Source organism: Argiope bruennichi, chromosome 6 (assembly GCF_947563725.1).
Source record: "Argiope bruennichi chromosome 6, qqArgBrue1.1, whole genome shotgun sequence".
Lineage (NCBI taxonomy): Eukaryota > Metazoa > Arthropoda > Arachnida > Araneae > Araneidae > Argiope > Argiope bruennichi.
The window spans coordinates 38,200,287-38,213,231 of NC_079156.1; positions in this window are offsets into that span (position 1 = coordinate 38,200,287).

A 12,945-nucleotide genomic window follows, 5' to 3' on the forward strand; every position below is an offset into this window, starting at 1 on the left:
TTTTTATATCTTGAAAAAATCCTGATAAAAAGGTTTTAAGGTATTTTATTTGAACTAGGTTTACGATGAAGAAGCATCTCGTTGCCGATGAGAAATAGTGAGGAATATACATTTCATTATAAATATTAAGTGAAAACACAAAACTTAAAAACTTTCCTTTTATTGTATTTAGTATTATTAATTCATTTAACACTTAAATGCCTCCTGTTTTAGAGATTGGCTTAATTATTTTTATATCTTGAAAAAATCCTGATAAAAAGGTTTTAAGGTATTTTATTTGAACTAGGTTTACGATGAAGAAGCATCTCGTTGCCGATGAGAAATAGTGAGGAATATTTGAGGAAAAATGAGTGTATATATATATATATACATATATATATATATATATATATATATATATATATATATATATATATATATATATATATATATATATATATATATATATATATATATATATAACAGCAGTTTTAGCAACATATAACAGCAGTTTTAGCAACGTTTATTAACGGAAATACAGAATAAAATATTGAAATACTTTTACAAAATAAAATAAAAATAAAATTATATTCTAAATCTGACAAACAAAATAATATGGGCATACATTCACAATGGGAAAATATCAATATATATATTCATATAAGTTAAATATTATCATCACAACAGGCGAATTTTTGCAAATTGACTTGCATTTATTATGACTTTATTAGGATTTATTATGACTTTTATTCTCGATATCGTGTCACAAAATAACCTTGTACGAAAGTGACATGGTGAAGTTTTCGATCGCAGCGCCAGAATTTCTCCTTTTGGCGTTTTTTGGTACTACTTTTTTTTCTTGACAAATCGAAACTGCATACTTTAATATGTATGGCGGCCAAATTTTGTTATATTTCGTCCAGTACAAAAAACTCTACAGGGCTCCGAACACCTCCTGTTATTTCTTGATCACCCTATATATATATATATATATATATATATATATAATATAATGTGTGTGTGTGTAATGATATTTTAAAATCTAATTTAAAGTTAATTAATATACAAAGTTATGTCTTAACCCTTTAAAGGGCCATTTTTTTCTAGTCCTATTATGTTCAAATATTTTGAGGCTTGAAATTAGAATAAGAAAAATGATTCATTTAGCTTATTAGATAAATTTAATTTGATTAATTCATTAATTTGGTAAATTAATAATTAAGTAACAAACCAAGACACATCATTTTATATGAGATAAAGAACTGAAGCATCTAAGTTCTTGTCTTTCTAAAAAAATGTGTCAGAACTTATGGCAACCTACATAATTTCATACAAAGATTGATAAATTGGATGGGAAACATACTTCCCACGGCCCTAGAAAGGGTTAAATTAGCTCATATTAACTTCATTCTAAAATATTATCTTATTTCCTGATCCCACTCCACTTTTTCTACTTAATTAATTCAACTGAAGCTTTGTAAAAATGCTTTCGCCAGCGGTTCCCACGCTCCGAGTGAATGGACAAGAAATTGCTGATCTAATCAAATTCTTCTAAAAGATCTCTGCATTTCCCTTGTCCCCATCGGCACTTGTAGAGAAAACCCTATCAAAATCTCATGGTATATAAGACCAGGGATAATTCATTTCTCCCTCTTTTTTACGCTAATCTGCTCTTGTATCGCACAGTGAACGGACGTGCCTTGTCCGTGTTGCTTGTGCCTCCCAGGATGGAAATGAAACGAAGTTAAAAATTAAAAGTGTCTTCGGCCACGACTCTGCTTCATATATATATATATATAGTGTGTGTGTGTGTGTGTGTGTGTGTGTGTGTGTGTGTGTGTGTGTGTGTGTGTGTGTGTGTGTGTGTGTATGTGTGCGTGCGCTTGCGTATAAAATATTTAAATTTTTATGTTAATTAAATTAAGGAATTTTAAGGAATTTTTAATTTTATTTTCTATATCATTTCTATATTTACATCCTTTATTTTGTAACAGCAATACTTGTTTTGACTCATGAAATTTTCTATAAAGATTTTTTTCTTCTTTTCTTGAATACATAATCAAATTACTGCAAAAATTGCTGAAAAAGAATTCCATTGAATTAAAATGGTTAGCATTAATACACTAATGAAGCATTTCTAAAACAAATTATCGTCGGAACTTCTCCAAATGACTCTGAATTTGTTTAATGACCGAAATCTTTCACCATAGCCAGAAGAAACTTTCAAAGTCCCATTAAAGAACAACTTCGATTTTTGTTGGAAGAGATTTAGTAGAGGAATTGCATTTTTTAGGAAATGTAATTGTACCAGAACCGTGGCATGTACTTCTTAGAAACAACAATGAGAACTGGTTATATTTTAATCATAAACATATCAGGAATAGTTTTATAGAAATAATTTACAAATCGCCTAGATTTTTTTTCCCTCTCCCTCGCTTTTCAAATGCTTAAGGGCAAAACAGAAAACATTATCGTACCAGAAGATGTGTAACAAATTGAGAAATTTCAAAACTTCTGCATTCGCCTAACAAAGTTATTGAAAACGTATATGGTTTAAACAAATCACAAAATAAAAACTTTTGAATATAAAGATTTGTTGAAAGAACGAATTTTAATATTCATCCAAATTGCGTGTTTTGATTTGTATTTAATAATTTCATTTATAAAGTGTGCATGATTTTTTCATATATTAATAAGGAGAACTATAATAAGCAACACAGTGGCTCTAGAACTGATGAATCTTCACAGTTCCGACCATTCTCCGGGAAACATTTTCTTTGTGACACTTGCCTGTTTATTCAGAATTCAATAATTTAAATAAGGAAGATGATGAAATTTGGAGAGCGTCTTAAGGAAGTGCGCCTATTGGTTCACTCATATATGTGTGTGTGTGTGTGTGTGTGTGTGTGTGTGTGTGTGTGTGTGTGTGTGTGTGTGTGTGTGTGTGTGTGTGTATTGCAAAAATAAAGCAAAATATTTTCAACAGCAGCATATCTAAAATTCACAAGTCATATTTTCCTATTTGGTATTTTTTCACAAATAATTACAAACAGGAAATAAGATCTCTAAATAGAATTCATTGAATTATCTATTTCTATTACTTGCATACAAAATCTCGAAAAAAGCTTAATTTTCGCTAAATAACTCAATTTATCCTTGAAATAATAAAGGAGAGATTTTATTTTTATTTTATTTATTTATTCATTTAACTTTGTAATTATTCTATTCGTGCACCACGTTAATTGTATAAGCATACTACATAATCTAGATACATTAGCGTACTATAAATTTCGATTTATAGTTTTTCTAATGTATTGTTTTTTTATTACATTAATTAAGAAAATATTATTTCAAAATAAGGTATGGGATATATAAATATATATATAACTTGAAAGATAAAAAAAATGGCTACGAAATTCCATTTCTTCCTCAATTGTTTCCAGTTTTAGCAACTCGCATGTCACATCTTGAGATAAGAAATTACTATTCTAGAGCTAGATTTTAGAAGTAAGTTTTCAGCTTTGAAATAACTTTCCCCTCCTTTCCAGAAAGTTCGGACCATCTGTGCAAACGCAACCTCAAGGTTGGCGACAGCTGAGTGGAATAGGGGGTACTTTTTAACTTTCTTGGCAGCTTTTCGGCAGGCAGATAAAGAATGCGATTTTCCAGATAAATTTATGAACCATCCTTTGTGTTTCCGATAATCGATTCAAAGTCTTAAACAATGCAAAGCTGAAGTATTTTACTTCCTTTCTTATTTTCTGCACTTTGGAAAAATTTCAGAAATTTTTTTAAAGTTTTTTTTATTTTTATTTTTTAAGTAAATGAGACCATTTAGGGAAGAGTATTTCTACTGACTTTTGTTTTCTCGTATATAAAATATATACATAAAGTATTGCAATCATAAAAAAAAATAAATAAAAAAAATGAACTTTAGATTTTGATGCATTCCCACATTTTAGACCTTTTTAGTCTGAAAACCAAATTTTGGAAATTATGTCTGTCTATCTGTGAACACAATTATTCAAAAACGTTATGAGGCTACTCGGATGAAATTTGGTTTTAATGCTGTAATATTACTTTTATGGATTTCTATACAAATTACTACTACTATGATTGCTACTACTATGAATAAAAGTTAATTCGATAAACACAAAACGGAAAAACCTATATAGACATGTTTTTAAAGATTTAACATTTAAAGTCTAAATACTTTTCAAATTTGCATTAAAATCAGTCTAGATTTGACCTTCTGTCGATATGTTCTTTCCCAAGCAGGTAAACTCAAAAATGCTATAACTTAAACATATGAAATTTAATAAGCGAGTTTGTCACTAGAAATATATCTCTATGTAAATTTTGATTTTAATAGGTCTGGATAAAAGGTCTAAATGACACATTCGGTTTTCTTGTATATATAAATTAACCCCATTCAGTACTTAATCACTATAGATGACATTTTAATATGCTGTTCCGCAACTATTAATCACCAAGGCATGCAGTTAATAGTGAGCATGTGGTGGTAGCTTCGTAAGCTAGTTATCAGCCTCCGGATAAAGGGGATCACTTTTGTCTAGTGGTTATGTTACGCGACTGCGGATCCTAACGTCGCGGGTTCTGCCCTCGGGAATGCAATATCCATAGGCAGGTACATTGATCAAAAAATTTGCGAGAATATTTGTGGAGACGTTTCCATCGTAAATCAAACATCTTTAGAACCTTTGCAATTTTATGTAATCGGTAAAAAAAAAAAATGAGATTTTCGAGAATTTTTGCGTTTTTATTATCGATTCTGAAGTTACTTTTTCCTTTCGGCTTCATAAGATATTTAATATTTTGAATAAGAAATCATTAATGCATTCAGAACATCAAATACAAAGCGTATGAAATGTATTTTATATATAGAGAGAGGGTGTTATTAAATGCTGTACTATTACTGTGACATTGCAGATTTTATAAGAAAACATCATGATGTAGAAATAAAAGGAAACTTCACTAAACTTGAAAAATAGATAAGCAAGTTTTTTTGATGTCATAAGGAGACGTAGTGTGTAATATTAAGGTTAAAAAAATATTTGAATGAGTATTTGCAATATATATCGTTTGCGTAATTTCAGTAAAGTCAACCGATAAGCAAACTTTGCAAACTGATATACAAATAGAACATTATTACAATTCTTAAAATTTTATTGAAATGGGTTTCGAATGCTTTCTAACATGTTTCACAGTAATTTGTTAAGAGAATTTCTCAATCTTATTCAATAAAAGAGTTATGCAAACAGCTTTAGGAACACCCTGCATTATGCTTTCCTAAAATTATACTTAAAAAATTTACCACTTTTTCTTCAAAAGTGTAAATTTTAATATATTTTAAAATTTTGTCTGATTGATGAACAAATTACATTACTATAAAGATGGACAATATATTGAAACATGAATGATATGAAATAAATACACTTATTTGAGTCTAAACTCTTAGAAAGGAAACATAACGTTGTGTTATACTTAAACAATTTGGAAAATGTGAGCGTTCTTGAACTGAACTGTCTTTTTTTTTAAATCATTAAATTTTCATATATGTATATATGCTATCTAGTTAAAATGCTATAATTGCTTTTCCGATCCTCATTGATTTTATATCTTGATGAGAAAATTAATGCGTTGTTTCACACTATTTCCACTTTTAATATTGATTTGCAATTCATTTCATGTTCCCCTTAAACTGTAACATTTTACACATTCCCTACACATGTCTCTCCCCCCTCCCCTACTATTTTTCTTCATATATGTTAAGCATTTTTCTTTAGTTCGGTTTATCTTCGATTTTCACTTTATTTAATATGTTTGCTGTTATAATGTTATTTTTTTATTTTTATTTTTGCTTGGATATTATTATGTCTATATATGTATATATATATATACATATTCTGACGTAACCATGATAATTGGGTCACTAGATTCATTTTAGATCATAAATGTAGTCTTAATTTAATGTTACATGATATGCGTATATTATATTTTCTCAAAAAAAGTAATAACAACACCTGAATCCTTATTTGGGTATATTCCAAAAGCTACGCCTAACAGTTCACTTTATTCGCTTATTTACTTTATTCTACTTTATTTAAACTGTTCCAAAAAGTAATTAAATATATCGCCTCTGGGAGTAGAGTCATATTCCTTAGGTATAAAATTAAATAATGCATCATCAAACTTTCAAGGACCTAAAAGAACGAAAATGGTAAAAGATAACAGGTAAAAAAGTAAGGAAATGGCGGGCACTTTGAAATCAATTAAATTTAATTATTAGTAAAAGTCTATTCTTATTATTATTTGTTATATTTTGTCAATTTATTTTTAAAGATTTATATTAAAAGTTGTTTGTTCCAGTTTTTCTGCCGCACCCTGTAAATATCAAAACATATTGTCATATCAAAAAATTTAATTAAATAATTAAATAACTTAGTAAATATTAATAATTAACTTATAATGCAAATGAATTAACAGAATCAGAATGCTGATAAAGCAATACATATAACAATTAATCTTAGTTTCCTTTATATTGTTTGCCATCACCTTATCTTACCTGTTATCTTTTGACACTTCCAAGAAATCTTTCTGATATCTGAAAAATAAATGGACCAGCTATTCTTTGTTAGTTTTAGAACAATATAATCCATTTTCGAATCATCACTATTTTATAATATCTTTACTATCTATTGTAGGGTTTTTGAACTTCTAGTTTTCTCCAAATGAGTTTATCTATGTTTAAATCCTTTAATTATATGGGTATATTTTAAAATTTCCTAAAAGTTATAGAGACATTAGAAGAGAAAGTTGTGAGCTACAGGCTTCAAATCGTTATTTTGATAAAATAAAAATAATATGTTTTTTTTTCAGTACCAAATATTTGACAGATAATTTTAAATTCTCTATGAAAGTATTCAAATATAATGATTCATTATGCCACTAGTAAATAACAAATATTTAATACTGATATTGGCATGCGTCCATATGCAAGAAACGCTTTCATCGCCGTACTTCAATGTTCAAGAAAAATCTTAGGATTAACTTATTCGTTTTTTTCATCATCTCTACAATAACATAAGGCTATCTCAATCAAAGTTTTAAATCATCTCTCTGGTTAAAAATATACCTAGATATTTCATTTCGTATACTGTAAGCTTCTTTTATTTTTCATGCAAATATTAATTATATTTTTGATAATTAACTTTTTCAAAATTCATCAAAGATCGCAAAATAATTTTTTAAAAATCGATTACAATTAACAATTAAATAAACATACCAATTAGAATTTTACGAAAACTGATTTTAATGAAATCAAATTCGATAAAACTTTCATCAAAATTGCTCTTAAATTGGTATTTAAATTAATTAATTTTAATAAGTTCATAAAAAAATCTTAAATAATGCATTTAATATTTTTTGCAAAATGCCCTAATAATTCTTGTGTAGTTTCAAAATGGATCTAAACATCAAACTGATATCAAACATGATAGTTTAAAGCATGTGTTAAGATCACAATTATCTCTGTCAATAAATATTGGTTTGTGACCGATATAATTAAAATCAATATTAAAATGTCTGAAAAATATGTGTTTCTGACTTTCTTGATTTCTTAATTTATACTAAATTGCAAAGAAAGGTTTTGGTGAAAAACAAATATAAACCGATTCCTGGCATTTAAAAATTCTCCGAATATAATCCTTCTAGAATTAGTTTTTATATTTTTTTTTTCGCTTTCAAATATTTTTTAAATCAACAGACTCAGAACTCATAACACACTTACACAAAGATGAACAACCGGAACTTCTATACTGCCGCATTTTTATCGGTTTCATATTTCTGTAAGGCATCGAAATCGTTCTTGCCGATCCAAATTGACTTTGAAATAAACTCAACACCAACAAAAAGAGATGTTGCTACTTGAAATCTTGTGTAAAAGAAAAAGAGGTAAAAATCTCAAATCTCGGTAAATTTGAATAATTTATTCATGATTTGGAGAAGGGAGGTAAAAGAAAGCCACGTAAGAAAATATCATGCAACTTTTTTAGCATTATTTCAGTAAAATATTGAAATAGAAACGAGTTTTTTTCCCTTCTTGTTTTACAAGTAGAAGGGAAGCGAACGGGTTTTAAAAACTTTATACATTTTTGTTACAGAAAGCTGCATAATCTTCGTTTCTTATAAAATAAAAATATTTCTTTATATTCTAGACCTGATTTTTTAACTAATCGAGCTATCATAAAATTCAGGATAGATTGTAAAGGTTTCGCATAAAATTCTTTGAAGACCACGAATAATGAAAATTCGAAGTAAATCTACATTCCATTGAAGTTCAACATCCATTTTTAAGTTATGTAAATATAGTTCAGCAACTGAACTTACATAGCATAGTTTGGAAAAAATTTTACATCAAAAAATATTTTTACCTACATTAGAGATAATCAACATCCTGCAAAAATATCACACATCTTTTTACGGCGAATATACAGCATTTGGAAAGTTAAGAATCAGATTTTCCTGTTTTCTTGTTGGCGATGATTCAAATTCTGCTTGAATTAACAAAACATGAAAAACTCAAAGAGGGGAGTATATATTATAAAAGAGGAAAGTGACATCTTCTACTGGTGAAAATGTCCTTTCAGCATCTAGATAGCACTGAAGTAAAAAATCTGGTTTAACACCGAGATATGGAAGTAGATAACCTAGGCCGGGATAGGTAGAGCAGTTTGTAGAGCGTTGGATTCGCGTCCCTTAGGTTGCGAGTTCGAACTCCGCCGGCCGAAGAATGCCCGCGTGCTTGGTGGCTGACGAGCGTATAAATCTGTCGTGGTTACAAAGTATTCCATGTCGAGAGTAATACTACTGGAAGTACTGGATCAGGGGTGATCGTTCTCTGATTCAGGTCTAAATTACGATCTGTGAGTGAGTGAGTGAGTGAATGAAATGCGTGAATGAAGTCCACCCCGTAAAAAGGATTGTGACGTGCGTGTAACTAAGTCGTTCTCTTGGCCCTAGATGGCGCTACTATAAAAATAAGAGACGCTCCTCACCGGCTTAAAATCGCTGTCTTCGCAACAGCTTGTCCATGGCATATGCCATAAGAAACAACAACAGTAGATAACCTTCTACGAAGAATTTCAAAGATATCAACCTACATTTGGGATTTTCTTGGAGTAAAACTTCCAGCAGTTCATTATTTGTGTTTAAGAACTGGTAGATCTCCCAGTAAATCAAAAGATAAGATCTATATCCCTCATCCTCCTTTTCATGTTTCTAAGCTTAATTTAATGTACTAACTCACTGATGAATACCATTTGTTTATAGATTTGGTAAGTTGGTTTAATATTTATTTAAAAAGTGTATTACAATCTCCATAAATCATTTGATTCATTCTAGTTCACATCCAGTTCGATGCGGTCTCGCACCAGTGTCCAAAATTAAGATAATTTCTCGTTTTGGTTGATTGTCACTAGAAGAACTAGACACATTTTATTGAAATTAGATTTGTCATACAACAATATAATGCAAAAGTTAAAATCATGCAGTAATTATGGTTAACATGTCTGATGATGCCAGGATAGGTCTTCAAGAATGAAATTTAAAAAAAATGATTAATTTAGGATATGATCGCCTCTTACTTTTATCCAGTTTTCGCAAAATGGCTTCCAGCTAGAATTTAGACAGTTTATGAGCAATCCTTCTAGTTCCTGCCACTCTTCCATAACGCTGTTTTCAGGTCTTGAGTGGTTTTGCGGTTGGAAATGATCATTGCAATCTTCCTGCTAAGACATGCTTTATAAGTCGATCAAGTTGGCCAATCTATACATCGAATACTTTCCAGAAATTTGTTAATCAGATAAGACCTATATGGACGATCACTCTACAAAGGAAATCTGCACCAATTGCGTTTTTGAAGCGACAAGCTGCGGATTCTAAGGTTTCAACCCTCTACAGCACCATTCCGGCGACCTGTTGCCTTTGTGGATATGGTCGCAAATCTGCCTACTCGCCCATTGTAGATCCTTCGCCACCTGTGGACAGGAGCTTCCCGACAGAATCAAAGAATCCCGGAAAAGCACAAGAGAGAGGAAAGAGGACAAAATGTGCCTGTCTCAAGACGTGGATGGGCCATCGGAACGCAGCTTAACCGCAATCGGAGAACCTTCCAGGGGATCATTTCAGATGGTATAAGAATATATAATGAATCGCAAAAAATAATATCATTTCCGGGATACAGTAAACACCTTCTAAAGTACTGTAGATGGTTGGAGGCAAAAACTATGCTATGTCCTAAGCAACAGTCCCCTTCTTTGCTCACTGCACAATTTAAGTGATTTCAGATTGAATGATTGGTGGTATCCGTTTTCAAATAAAGTATTACTTTTGTTTCAAACGTAAAAAATTGCAACATCATAAGCTTGATAAACCGGATGTGCTTTCAAAATAGGAAAATAATGTAAATAAAATAATGCAATCGCTTATCATGTTTCGTCTTTCCCTCAGCTTTCTATTACAGAAGTTTTAATATTTTGGAAATTTTGGGAAAGAAAAATCAATTTAAAAGTTTAAATTCAATTAGATATTCTTGAATATCTTAGATCTCTTTTATTTTATTATATGGAATGAAATAACAAATTACGATGTGTGATCTAATTAGAAAGATATGTATATCTCGTTGATCAAATAGTTAAAAATGGACCAGGAATTCGAAAATGTAATTAAAGAGTCAAGGCTTTGTCGCGAGTTGCCCTAGACTTATTGTTAGATCTCAACCTTAAAGTCAGAGGTCCGCTGATTCGGAATGCAATTCCGTTAACCATCTGTCGTGTATACAAATCTGACGTCAAGGACTAGTGTGGTGGTGAAGTTTGGAGAGGGGTTGTCAGTGCAGGCGCCACCTTCTTCATTTGACTTGAACTAAGAATTACAAAGTCTGTCATTAACAATTCTCGTAAACTGGAAGTTATTGGAACTAACCTTGTTAAAAGGGTTGGTTCCTCACAGATGATTTATCAGAATTTCAATCAAATAAAATAGTTAACTCTATACTGATATGTTTATTTATATTAAAATGTAGCTAAAAGTGTTCTGAAAATGAAACAAACTAGATTCAACATTTGGCGTTTTAAATCAATTTGAAAGATTCCCTCTAAATTACTGTTTGCATTACTTCAGTCTTAAACGCTTTTTAAATCAATACACTTGGAATACATAAACCACTTGCTCAAAAATGGACAACCGGAACTTAGTAGCAACATTTTTCTTTGTCTCATATTTCCACAGAGTATCGAATCGTTCTTGACCATCCAAATTGACTTTAAAATAAACTCAGCGCAGACCAAACAAATAAAAAAGCCAAAATATCTTGCTACTCGAATTCTTGAGTTACGAAAAAGAGATAAAAATCTCACATGCGAAGAATTTGAATAATTTATTCATGATTTGAGTAAAAGAGGTAAAAGTAAGTCACGTAAGAAAATATCAGACAACTTTTCAGCATTATTATTTCAGTGAAATATTGAAATAGAAACGAGTTATCTCCCTCTCCCTTGTTTAACAAGCAGTGAAACCAGGGAGGGTTTGTACTTTAAGTTATAAAAAAGAAAAACACATTTCTTATGAAAAAACTTTGTATGAAATAATGATATTTTTTGTTGCTGTTTTAGAACTTAGACTTGTTTAAAATTTTCTAAGCCTTTTATTACATCCGAAAAAAACATTTCAAGTTTGTATGAGATACAAAGTTAAATGTTTTACAAAATTCTTTAGAGATTCACTAGAAATTCAAAAGAATAGAATGTGAAATTTTAGAAGAATAGAATGTGAAGAAGCCAACAATGTGCACTTGATAGTTAGGTAAAGAACGAAAATTATATTTTCACTAATTTGAAACATTCAAAAAAGTAACAGGGGTGCTTATGAGTCATTCCAAAATTTTAGAAAACTTGTTTGAAGTAAAAATTTACCGTAATTACAAGCATGTAATGCATACACTCAACTTTTCAAAACCCATTAACATACCTCAAATCCTATTTTTAAATATTATTTAATGCATTAATTTTACATTATAATATACAGAGTACAATTCATTAATATAGTGTTTTCGAAATAATGACAAAAATCTTTAATTTTGCCAAAAAAAAAAATAATAAAAAATATCCATGAATAGGCGGCCGGCACATAATTATATTCATGAAATTAGGTCAATTCAGTTCAGTTTAAAATCAACACTAGGCCTGTTTTGGGATGGACCTCGTAGTTTTGAACCGCAATCAAATGACGTGGACAACACCTGAACTGATACCCACTCTTCGAACTTCCGCACCTCGCCCACGGGAATCCCGACGGAGTTAGCATGCAACAGACCCGCTTAGCGACAGTTATGCTATTTATGAAAGAAAGATACTCCTTTTAGATTAGACATTGAAATTCAGCAGTATGTCTCCGAGCATTGCGGGAAGGGGTGGGACAAAGCTATTATTTCTGGAATATTCACTTTGCCCGAATATTCAGATGTTATTGTTTTCATCTATAGGATTCTTGAACGGATATTAACCCTTTCTACGGCAGTGGGAAGTATGCTTCCCACCAAATTTATCAATCTTTGTATGAAATTATGTAGGTTGGCATAAGTTCTGACACATTTTTTTAGTAAATCAGAAACTTAGATGCTTCAGTTCTTTATCTCAGAAAAAAATGATGTGTCTTAATTTGTTACTTAATTATTAATTAACCAAATTAATTAATTAATCAAATTAAATTTATTTAATAAACTAAATGAATCCCTTTTTTTACTCTAATTTCAAGTCTAAAAATATTTTTACATAATATGACTAGAAAAAAAGAGCCTTTTAAAGGTTTAATCGAACTTAAGATTGCATTGGCTATATTTTGAATCTTCAACGAAACTCATATCAGGGATCGATTCATCATTTTTCA